We start from the raw sequence: 11,247 nt of genomic DNA, 5'->3' as shown, positions 1-11,247 counted from the left end.
TCTGGGAGCTTCATTTTAACTATTACAACGTAGACTATGACATTGTAACAAAGGCTTTTATCACTGTAGTAAAAATACAAAATTAATTATTAATGCATTTATTAGTTTTTCCAGTTAGAATTCGTATTTTGCAATAGAGACACACACAAAAACTCATTCTCAAATGTATCGAACCATTTCAGTGCCCCTTTTGTCTCATGAAGCAACAACGGTTTTAAAATTGCCGTAAAACCATTTCACACACTGTAGCTGTCACACTGTCCGTCTTAAAAAGAGAACATTCTCATGAAATCAACTCATTCCAAATATACATCGTCTCAGTTTCAGCCTGTGCATGGAAAACTGTGATATGGTACAGTATAGAATTCAGCTTTACAACAATATCCAGATGTTTCAGTCTTGCAAAAACGAACAGAAAATCAGTTCTTTTTGACGACTGGGGGTTTTCTACATTGGGAAAGCAACAAATATGGAAAGACGTAAGGACCAAAAAAAGTGTTGAGAAGTTTTCAGGCACTTGTAAATCCTGTCATCCTTGGCTACACTGTGCTTCATACATTTTACATGCATTTTGTTTACAGTCCCGCTCAGTCTGGTACAGTGACGAAGGCTAAAAGAGCTGGAGCACATTCAGAATGACAAGTTTAAAGGGATTCAAGTAAGTTCACACAACATCCACGTTCCTATGTACACTACAGTTTCTACCAATTTTGATCATTTCCTATCACTAAGACAGTAGTTTAACAATCATTTATTTTGTACAAGAGACAAAAGTTTAATCACAAGCGATGACCAGAGTATCCAACATGTCATGAGAAGAGGTTGGCGAGTTTTCTAGTCAATTACTTTTTGTAGGAATAGGAAAAAAAAAAGTCTTGGAAAGGCCTACTGATATTACCATTTTAAATAACACATATTTAAGATTGTTTACATTGTTATTGGACTTTAAACATACTTTTGAGTAGCTTTGTTAACTTAAAATAATGACCATGTGTAAAACCAGACATTATTTTCCAGCTGGAGTCTGGTGTAGTGCTCCATCTACTGGCAGTAGAGGGAACTACCATGAGAGAAAACAGTCAACTTATTAAGGAACATTCCCCGACAAGTAAACGTAAGTACGCAGTAGGAATAAATGCAATTTGATGGCAGAAAAGCTTTGCAGATTACCGTATTTTTCTGACAATAAGTCAAACTTTTTTTCATGGTTTGGGTGGTCTTGCGACTTATGCTCCAGTGCGACTTAAGTTCACACTGACAGCCTTGAGGGGGCGCTCTAGTCTTGTGTGTCAGTATCTGCTGCTGCTATTACTCCTGTAACCACTGTCACTTCACTCTACTGCACATGTCTCCTGCAGAAAGAGCCACTGTCCTGCTGCAAGTAGTGAAATATTCAGCCAAAAACGGTAATCGAGCAGCAGAAAGAAAGTGTGGAGTGAGCGAGAAATTTGTGAGGGACTGGGAAAAGGTGGGAATGGAGAACACAGCTTCACGGTAACTGGATCGACAAAGTCTAAACTTTAGTGCCAACAGAAATCATCCTGTCGGGATTCAGAAAGGCCGGAATATTTCTAATTGGAACTGATGCTGAGTCTGACGACAGCGACACAGAAGAGAAAGCCGCGCTCTCTTTACCTCCGGAGGTCGCGGAGTTGCTCAGAAGTGACACTGAGGATGAAGAATTGAATGGATTTAGTGATTTGGAGTGAGATGGAGAGTTTGGTAAACTTGTTCTGTTGTTTATGCTATAGCTATCTGAAGAACTGTTCATATGTGACGTTAACAGTCTGTTGTTCTCTGTTCTATTGTTATTACTAGAACTTCCCTTTCAAGATGAAATGTGAGTTCCTGGTCTCTGATTTAAAAAAAATAATTTTCCCCCCAAAAGTGCAACTTATATATGTTTATTTCTTCTTTATTATGCATTTTTTGGCTGGTGCGACTTATACTCCAGAGCGACTTATAGTCCGAAAAATACGGTATTTATGGATTTAAAAACTGAGTATGGTCTCTACCTGTGATGCAACAATCCTGGGAAAATTCAAACTGTGTATTATCTGAGGCTCAAAGGCAAATTACTTTTTACAGAAGCTCAAAAAAACAAGTATGACTGAAGATAAACACAATTCCAGGTATGTTTTTTGATGACAGGATATGGTAAAAAACTTAAAAATCACAGTTGAATTCAGGGGAGTCGGACTGGAGGGGTAAAGGGTGCGGTTTACCCAGGGCCCGGTGCAACAAGGGGCCTCTCAATAAAGTCTGTAACATGCAGTTTTTCCCCAGGCCCACCAAGATGATATTATGTACCCAGGGACCTGAATCTGGAGCTACACCCCTGCTTGAATTACAGGTCACGTTTGTGTTCATAGATAGATTAAATCTCAACAAACACCGTGTAGAACAACTGTGATTTCAGTGACTCATGAGCCATAACATTGGGTGACCTAAAATGCAAACACGTTACATAATACACAATTCTACAAACATTCACGTGCTCGCGTTAAGAGTTTGCACACAGCTCTTTATTCATTCAGTCCGGGTTTAGATCTATATAGTCCTGCTTTAAATCTGCTTTACATTCTTTACGTGATTCGCAACCACTTAGCTATATCCGGTCAGAGATTCAGGTTATCAGAAATATTCTTTTTGCATATTTAAAAGGTGCACTGTGTAACTTTTGATGTCATTGGTGATGTTGCTTTGTCTGAGATGTTCCACAGTACAGCATTAAGCAAATCTATCTCGCATTTATTCATTTACAGAGATAGGGATGTAACAATAACCGAAATATCTTGATATCGTCTCTTCAAAAGTCTCACAATAATATCGTGGGCTGTCACAATATATCGAATCACAAGTTCCTTTGCTTAAATTCGGAAACTACATATCCCATGATTCATTTCAGTGCAGACAACATGAAGAAATATGTTTTTTACTTGAGTTCTTGGGATTATGACGGTAATAATTCGCACCAAAATCTTGTCAAGGTATTTTTAAAAGCAAAAAAGTGTCCTATCTACAATTATATCAGCCTCTTCAAAATATCGTACCGTGAAATGCATATCATGATAATATTGTACCGTGAGATTTGGATATCATTACATCCCTATTTACAGGTGTTTTTATTTCTCAAAACTACCGCAAAGACATGCATTATTACCGTGAGCGAGTCCTGTTCTCCACAGATCTGACCTGTAACTTGGCCTCGCGATGTGGCCCGCTTGTCTCGTCAAAAGTCTCACAATAATATCGTGGACTGCCACACTATATCGAATCGCAAGTTCCTTTGCATAAATGCATGTTTTTATAGTAGCAACAGCTTATAAACACAGGGAACAACATATCCAGTGATTCATTTCAGCGCAGACAACATGAAGAGATATGTTTTTACTTGCATTCTTGGAATAATAATTCACGCCAAAATCTTGTCAAGGTATTTTAAAAGAAAAAAGTGTCCTATCTGCAATTATATCAGCCTCTCCAAAATATCGCAATAAATATCGTACCGTGAGATGCATATCGTGACAATATCGCACCGAGAAATCTGGATATCGTTACATCCCTATTTACAGATGTCTTTATGGTAGTTTTGAGAAATAAAAACATGCATTATTACCGTAAGCAAGCCCTGTTCTCCACAGATCTGACCTGTAACTTGGCCTGGCGATGTGGCCCACTTGTCTCCATGGAGATAGTTCAATTAAATGCCACTACCAGTAGCTCTTCACTCCCTTCAAAGTAGCTCACCAAGGGATTTCTGAATTCTATGTATTGTGGATAATAAGTAAAATATGATAGTTAACACTAAATATATCATTCTGATGCCTAATTTGTTGCACAGTTAGATGCTTATAAACATAAACCATTATCCATTTAGCTGTTCCCCATCTAACACTTGCTGTGGCTTTTATATTTACTCAGTTTCTTTGCGACTGCTGAAATTGGTAGCTCTCTTTTTGCTTTTCTAAAATCTCTGGCTTTTTGTTTCATAAAGGTAAGTCACTGGAGAAAAAAAGTTGGAGACCCCTGCTGTAGAACATTAGCCTGATTCATCAGCCGGTTTCACTTCGTAGAAACCGTCTGATCTTGCAGTGTTAGAATTTGTTCGCTTGACGGTAGGCGGTACTTTTTATCATTCAACCAATCGCTGCTATTTGGTCGTGACGTATGTAATGCGCCGCTAATGGGGCAAACTGGAATATTAAGCTTTTCCCAAATCCCGTAGGAAGAAGGGCAATAACATCTTTCCGCTTGATGAAATTCACCAAACATTCTCTTTATTCCGGCTTTAAATCCTCGGTGTCGTGAATCTTTGACAACACTGAAAATATGGCTCTTCGCTGATTGGCTGGTGCCTGAACTTGCACTTCCGCGTTTTTTGCGAACAGTCTATTGTATTTTGATTCTTGACCTAGTTGCTGGAGAGAAATAAAATTGAGTGGAGGCACTAGGTGGCGCCAGCCTTACAGATCTCAAACCGAATTTTTCAAATTCCGAAAGTTGTGTTCTTTAGTCCGACAGAAGCTGACCGTATACAACATTCCAGGAATAAAAACCCAAAAACATCTACATCAGGAGTGTCCAAACTCTTTTCATCAACAGCCACATATCTAAACATACACAAAGCAGAGGACTGATCGAGGGCCGTAGACTGATGCACATTACTGTGAATAATTGAAATATGTGCATGTTTAACACATTAGAATGAGCCATCAGTCCTTTATTCATCCAAAGATCCTTAAAACCAAACACTAAATATTAAATATTGGCTTTATGAAGGTAGATTTTCAAAAAACTTGCAATAAAAAGTACATTTTTCATTGCTGCAAGGTAATTTGGGCCAATTCTCCCGGAAGCCTAAGGACCAAGAAAAGTTTGTCTGAGGGCCACATTTGGCCCACGGGCCATAGTTTGGACATGCCTGATCTACATGGAGTCAAGCAGGTTGTGAATCCTCTACTAGAAAAGTTACACAGTGCACCTTTAAACGGCCTATACTACACTATTTTTCGATCTACTGTATGTTATAAGGTTGTTTCCTCATCAAAAAAAGACCTGGAGTTGTGTTTTGTTTCATTCAAACATGTTTAACACACAAATCCTGCATATTTAGGCTGAGTTCTTTCCTCAAACTGATTTTATGAGATTTGTAATGACATTTTCATCTGACTCTTTTATTGGTAGTCGGGGAAACGAATAACAATAACTGAACATGGAACCTTCTCGCTGTGAGGCTAATACACCACTCTGCACTGAGCTTTCTAATCCTCCTGTAATCATCAAACAAAACAGCCCCTTTCTGAATTCCCTTTTCCTATTCCAAGAGAAAAACAGACCAGGAAGCACACCAACCTCATATTCTCCAGGCCATTATGTAAAAAAAGGCATTATTAAAAACATGGTATTTGGTGTCAGGTTTAATTTCCTGTCGACTCCGTGTTGTCATTGGCTCCGGGTGGGCTCCATAGGCAATGACAGGGAGAGAGTATAGTGATTTTCTTGTCACTGCGCACAAGGACATTACACTGTGCTGTTATTAAATAGAACCATGCATGCACCGCTCTAAACTGAATGAGATGTTTGTGTTGATTGGGTGTGACAGGGATGATTACATAGTCTGTAGTGTTTGGGAAAATGCGCTCTCATTTGGAGCTTCCTGCTGCCTGGTTGGCTTGGGTTTCAATGGGCAAACAGTAATAACACGGACTGGAGGGCTGACGGAGCTCCAAATGAAAATCTAACTGATGCAAAGTGATGCGCTTAGTCAAAACACGGTCAACAAAGTGACGGAGATTGACACAGAGTGGCCTTAAATACAGAGCGCGGTTGAACGTACAGGCTTTCAATTCAAAAGAGCGGGATTGGTTTCTATCAATATATTATCCAAACATCATCACTGGTTACAAAAAATGTCAATGGAAAGTTAAATCATCTGATCTATTGACCAAAGAAATGGGTTTAATGCAAATTTTTGTCATTAAGAGCAGCAAACTCAAGTTAAATTACCTCGTAAGAAGGCTCAGGAACCTTTTTAGGGATGCACCGATGCGATACTGCTCAGATATCAGCACAGATATAAAAAATTTTGGTTGATCAGGTATCGGTTTCCAAGTTCAGTTCCAATCTGTTCAATTTATTTGGTGTTTACTGGCTAATGTCGGCCCAAAACGTCTCAAAATATTAAACATTTATTTTTACAAAGCTCTTCTAAGTGATGAAAATTATAAATAACAGTTACAAAACACATTTTTACCATATGCTGCTTGTGTTTAGAGTAAATAAATTATATTTTCTCTGTGCCTCAGCATCGTTAATATCGGCAGATACTTAAAGCCAGTATTGTCATTCGATATCATAACAGAAAAAGCTGGATTGGTGCATCCCTAAAACATTTTGGGTGTTAAAAGTAGAGACGGTTTCAACAGTGTTCATCTGGACATTGTTTTTTTTTGTGATCAAGACTTTGTGGCCAGAAGCCCTTTTCAATTTGACTGGACTGGCTTAAAGTTCTGGGCTGTATCCCAACCACAGACCATATATATGAGTGGACATGGCTAACGCTGTAGCCACCTCATGCCAAACAGGAAGTGCGTCAAGAGGCTCTTCTGGCTCCTTCTGGCTCTGGCTCCAATTGACTTGCACTGGGATCTTGTCGCTCCTCTCTCTGTAACTGCTGCTGTGAGCCTCGTCATTTTGGTCATAAAATGTTCATTAACCCGCTCTACATGATCCTGATTTTAATTTTTTTTGCTCTGTTGTCCGTCAAAAAAATCTTATTCATAACATAGAGCCTGGCACCAGATTCGCGGCTGTAACCATTAGCGTTATGAGCCTCATTTGAGCGGCGCTGAACAATGTGGGTGAAGTCACACTCGCTTAATCCACTTCTTTTATACAGTCTATCCATGCGTTCGATTATCTTCAGACTTGGACTTCGGATTAGATGTCATGTCCGAGCGTATTATTATGTTTAGTGTGTCGGATTCGGAGAGTAGCGTGTAGCCTCACCACAACACGGACTACCACACCCACAGGCAGTGATACAGATGCGGTAAAGTATTGCAGCGATACGAGTGACTGAAATTGTCATTTAAACCACCAAAGTGTCCAAACACAATGAAAACAGTTCATATTTACACGTCACAGTGGGCGGAGTCATCTTGGATACTGACTCGAAATCCTTGCTCGGTCAACTTTTTCGCATCGTCCCAGGAAAAGGGGCGTGTTGTGCGTTTCGCCAGGCAACTTCCTCGGAAAAAACGACTCGGAAGGATAATCAAATGCAGGGTATGATCCCAACCTGAGTTTACTAAACCCCACTACAAAGGACAAAACAGGAGCTTCAGAGTGAAACTGACCTGTCGTTATTTACTTCCTAACTTCATTGTGGTTCATTATGTTCCTTTTGTATATTGGCTGTCTCACCTGCCGTATTGTTAAGTACCTGATTAGCATTTGATTGCTTTGTTGTCTTCTTCCACAGATTGAGAACACTTCTGTAAACAGATGGTAGATCAGAGCAGGATCCTTTTTCTTCACATAAATATCTCTCTGTACTTGCATTACAAACCAATTCTTCACTCTGCTTAGAATCTGCACCTCACCGTCTTCAAATGATTGCACTTTTAAGATGGAGGTGGACGCTGAGTGACCCCCGATGTGCTTCTTCTGTGTTGGTAGAGTCTCTTATGTAATGGTTGCTTAGTTTCCCTGATAGATTGTTCATTGCCGCCTTTTGTAACACAGTGAACTGAATCCACTACATTGCTCTCTTCTTGTATCGGTGTCTCGTCCTTGGGATGAAACAGTTTCTGAGTTCACCGGTTTAAACACAGAGGCATGTTGTGTTGACTGAAGATCTTATGTAGTTTTTCAGACAGAGACAAAGCATCTTAATCGCAAAAAACACTGTCCAGATGAAACGCCTCTACTCTGAACCACTCTTGGATGAATGAGAGATTACACAGTCTCATTGGTTGATAAAAGGTGCACTATGAAACTTTTCTGGTGGAGATTTTACTCTGCCTGAAATGTTCCACTGTATCCAATTACAGGTTTTTAATTTGATAAAAATAAATACCTGGAAAAACATGATTAGTTATTGTGAGTGGGTTGACCTGTAATTTGGCTGGGTTACCTCTATGGAGTCAGGTAAGTTTAATGCCAAATTGTGGAACATTCCAGGCAAACTGATAACATCTTCATGATACAGAGTGCAACTTTAAAGGTGCACTGGGTAAATTTTTGGTTGGGGGTCCGTCACCTGCTTGTTTCTATGGATATGTCATTGCTCTGCCTGGAATGTTCCACAGCAGAGTCATGCATCGGGCCGGGTACCCGCGGGTAACGGGCTGAAACGATCAGGTTTTAACGTTTTGCAATTTGATGGGCGGGTAGTGATTACATATGGGCTTGTCAGGACTAAAACAGGTCTAAACCAGGTCTAAACCAGGACTAAGCAGTTTGTCTGCAAAGCACGATCAGGCGACGGCTGCGCTTACCTCTGTGGGGCCTGGAGCTTTGCGTCGGTCCTTTCGCCTGCGGCCACCAGTCAGTCTACATGGGCGCACCTCTGAACCTGTCCCGACAGTGAGTCCTGGCTCAGTCCTGGTTCAGTTCTGTTTTAGTCCTGTGTTTTGGTCCTGTTTTGGTCTCGTTTTAGTCCAAGTTCAGTCCTGGATTAATTCTCCTGGTTCAGTCCTGCAATCAGTCCTAGGTAAATCCTGGCTTAGTCCTGGTTCAGTCCGTGGCGTGTGCGGCGCAGAAGTCCATCATCTATGGTCAATGATCAGTGTTTCTTCTGCTCAAGAAATAATTCCTGTGGAGTGATGACAGTCGCGTCGCGCCTGTGAATTTGTATTCGCACTGAAGAAAGCGTAACCGTTTCATTTCGTGACTGTAATTCTTGAAGTCATAACTTTTCAATTCATATTCTGATAGTTGCTTCAGTTAGAATGCTTATAATTGGGTTTAACTTTGATATAATCACGGGTTAACGGGCGGGCGCGGGTCTCCAAAAAAGGACCCGTGCAGGACTCTATTCCACAGTGTGCTATTAAACAGCTCTATCTAATATTTATTCGATTACAGGTGGTTTTATAGCTCAAAAATAACTACAAAAACAGGCATTCTCCACAGATCTGACCTGTAACTTGGTCTGGTTTGGTTTCCATGAAGATAGAAAGGTTTAATGCCATACTGTGAAACATTCCAGACAAAGCCATAACTTCTCCAGAAAGATAAAGACAAAGCATTTGACAGACCCTCCTCCAGAAAAGCTACACAATGCACCTTTAATATAATACACAGTTCTATACAAAAATCACCATTGAAAGCTTTATATTTCAGTGCCATTTTGAAACGACCCTATTCTTCCATTCTTGCACCATCACTGCAGAAGGAAAAGGAATATACTTGTTACAGCGTTTTAAAATTGTACCCATTTTTTGGCTGCGTGACAGGTCGCTCCAGACAAGCATATCCTTTTCATTTGGAGCGTGACTCACGGGGAGCCAGAACAAAAGCCGGTTAGCTCTATGGCACAGTTAGCTCTATGGGACAGTTAGCTCTATGTTGGTGCGAGTGGGCTGTTACATCACCGTCTTGACACGTTAGACAATACATCGAGGTCAGGACTACATAACGTTTTCTAAAAAGCAGGTCGGAGAAACTTGTCAAGGTTTAACTGAAACTTAAACTGTCAAAAATATAATAGAAAAATGTTATGTAATCAGACTTTCACCAGTATTATTGAAGAAACGCAAAGGTAAGTGCTAGGCCTGTCACCATAAATACTATATCCACTTATCGTTCAATATTTCAAACTGATTTACAGAGATTATCTTTTTTTTTTTATTGTGTCAGTGGCATAAAGTAGTTTCAATATTAGCCTACGTTTACACACACCCGAGTATGTTGAGAAACGAACATTTCCCTCCCTTCGTTTTCCAAAATAACATCGTCACATTTATTTCATTACAGTTATAAGTATTACTCAAAAAAAATTTGCATTACTGAGCGGGCTCGTCTCTCCACAGATATGTTAAAGAAGTGGCAAAATTGCTGATCTCCGAGCTCATTCGCTTCTGGTCATGGATATGAAACATCAGCTGTGTGTGCAAATGCAAACACATAAAAAGTGTTTGCAACCATCTATTTTCTTCCATTTATCTGGGGCCGGGTCGCAGGGGCAGCAGGCTGAGCAGGGACTCCAAGGCTTCCTTCACCCCGGACGTCCTCCAGCTTCTCCAGAGGGACCCCGAGACGTTCCCAGTTCAGCTGAGAGACATAGTCCCTCCAGCTTGTCCTGGGTCTTCCTGCATGCCCGGAACACCTCGAGAGGGAGGCGCCCAGGAGGCATCAGAACAGATGCCCGAGCCACCTCTGCTGCTCCTCTTGACGTGGAGGAGCAGCGGCTCTACTCCGAGCTCCTCCAGTGTGACTGAGCTCCTCACCCTTTCTAAGGGAGCGCCCAGCCACCCTGCGGAGGAAACTCATTTCGGCCACTTGTTGCATTTGCAGTGAAATGCGACTGCCGCTCTGAGTGCTTCCATGCTCATCATCAGAGCAAAAGGGCAACATTGGTCGCACTTTCTGCACATTAGATCTTAAAACTCAGTTTATCTCAAGTTACACGCAAACACCAAATTGTAGTTTCCCAGAATCTTCACTCTAGCCAGAGTTTTTAGAAAGATTCATTTTCAGAAGCCAATTCGCCGTTTGCGTGTAAAAGATGGGTAGAAACGAAGGGAAATGTCAGTTTTTAAAAATACCCCTGTACGTGTAATCGAGGCCTTAGAGTAAATCTCTGTAGCCATGTATTGTTCTTCAAAATTAGTTACTGTGACAGGCCTAGTGAAAATATTAGAAAACATGTCATAATCTGTTGCATGACAAAAACATGTAATTAAAGCAACACCGTGTAACTTTCTGGATTTCACCTGCATGGTACGATGAAAACAGAAAGTTAAAACCATACTTCAGAGATACGTTTCATGCCATATTGGGGAACATTATGCCCAAGAGAATAACGTTTCTATGGCGTCAAACAGGTGGAAGCTTTTCTCCAGGTCAAATAAGTCAAGTTTGCGGAGATGCAAGCTCGCTCACAGTAAAGACGCATATTTTTCAACGCAATAAAAAATGAAAAACGACAAATATGAAGTGATTTGAAACAATTTTAGGGCTGTAAAGTTACACAGTGGGGCTTCAGTAGGTGTTCAAATACGGAAGGCTTTCATATTG

The sequence above is a fragment of the Boleophthalmus pectinirostris genome, unplaced genomic scaffold (assembly GCF_026225935.1).
Source record: "Boleophthalmus pectinirostris isolate CB_2022bp ecotype Guang Dong unplaced genomic scaffold, ASM2622593v1 HiC_scaffold_21, whole genome shotgun sequence".
NCBI lineage: Eukaryota > Metazoa > Chordata > Actinopteri > Gobiiformes > Gobiidae > Boleophthalmus > Boleophthalmus pectinirostris.
This window is presented reverse-complemented; position numbering follows the sequence as displayed.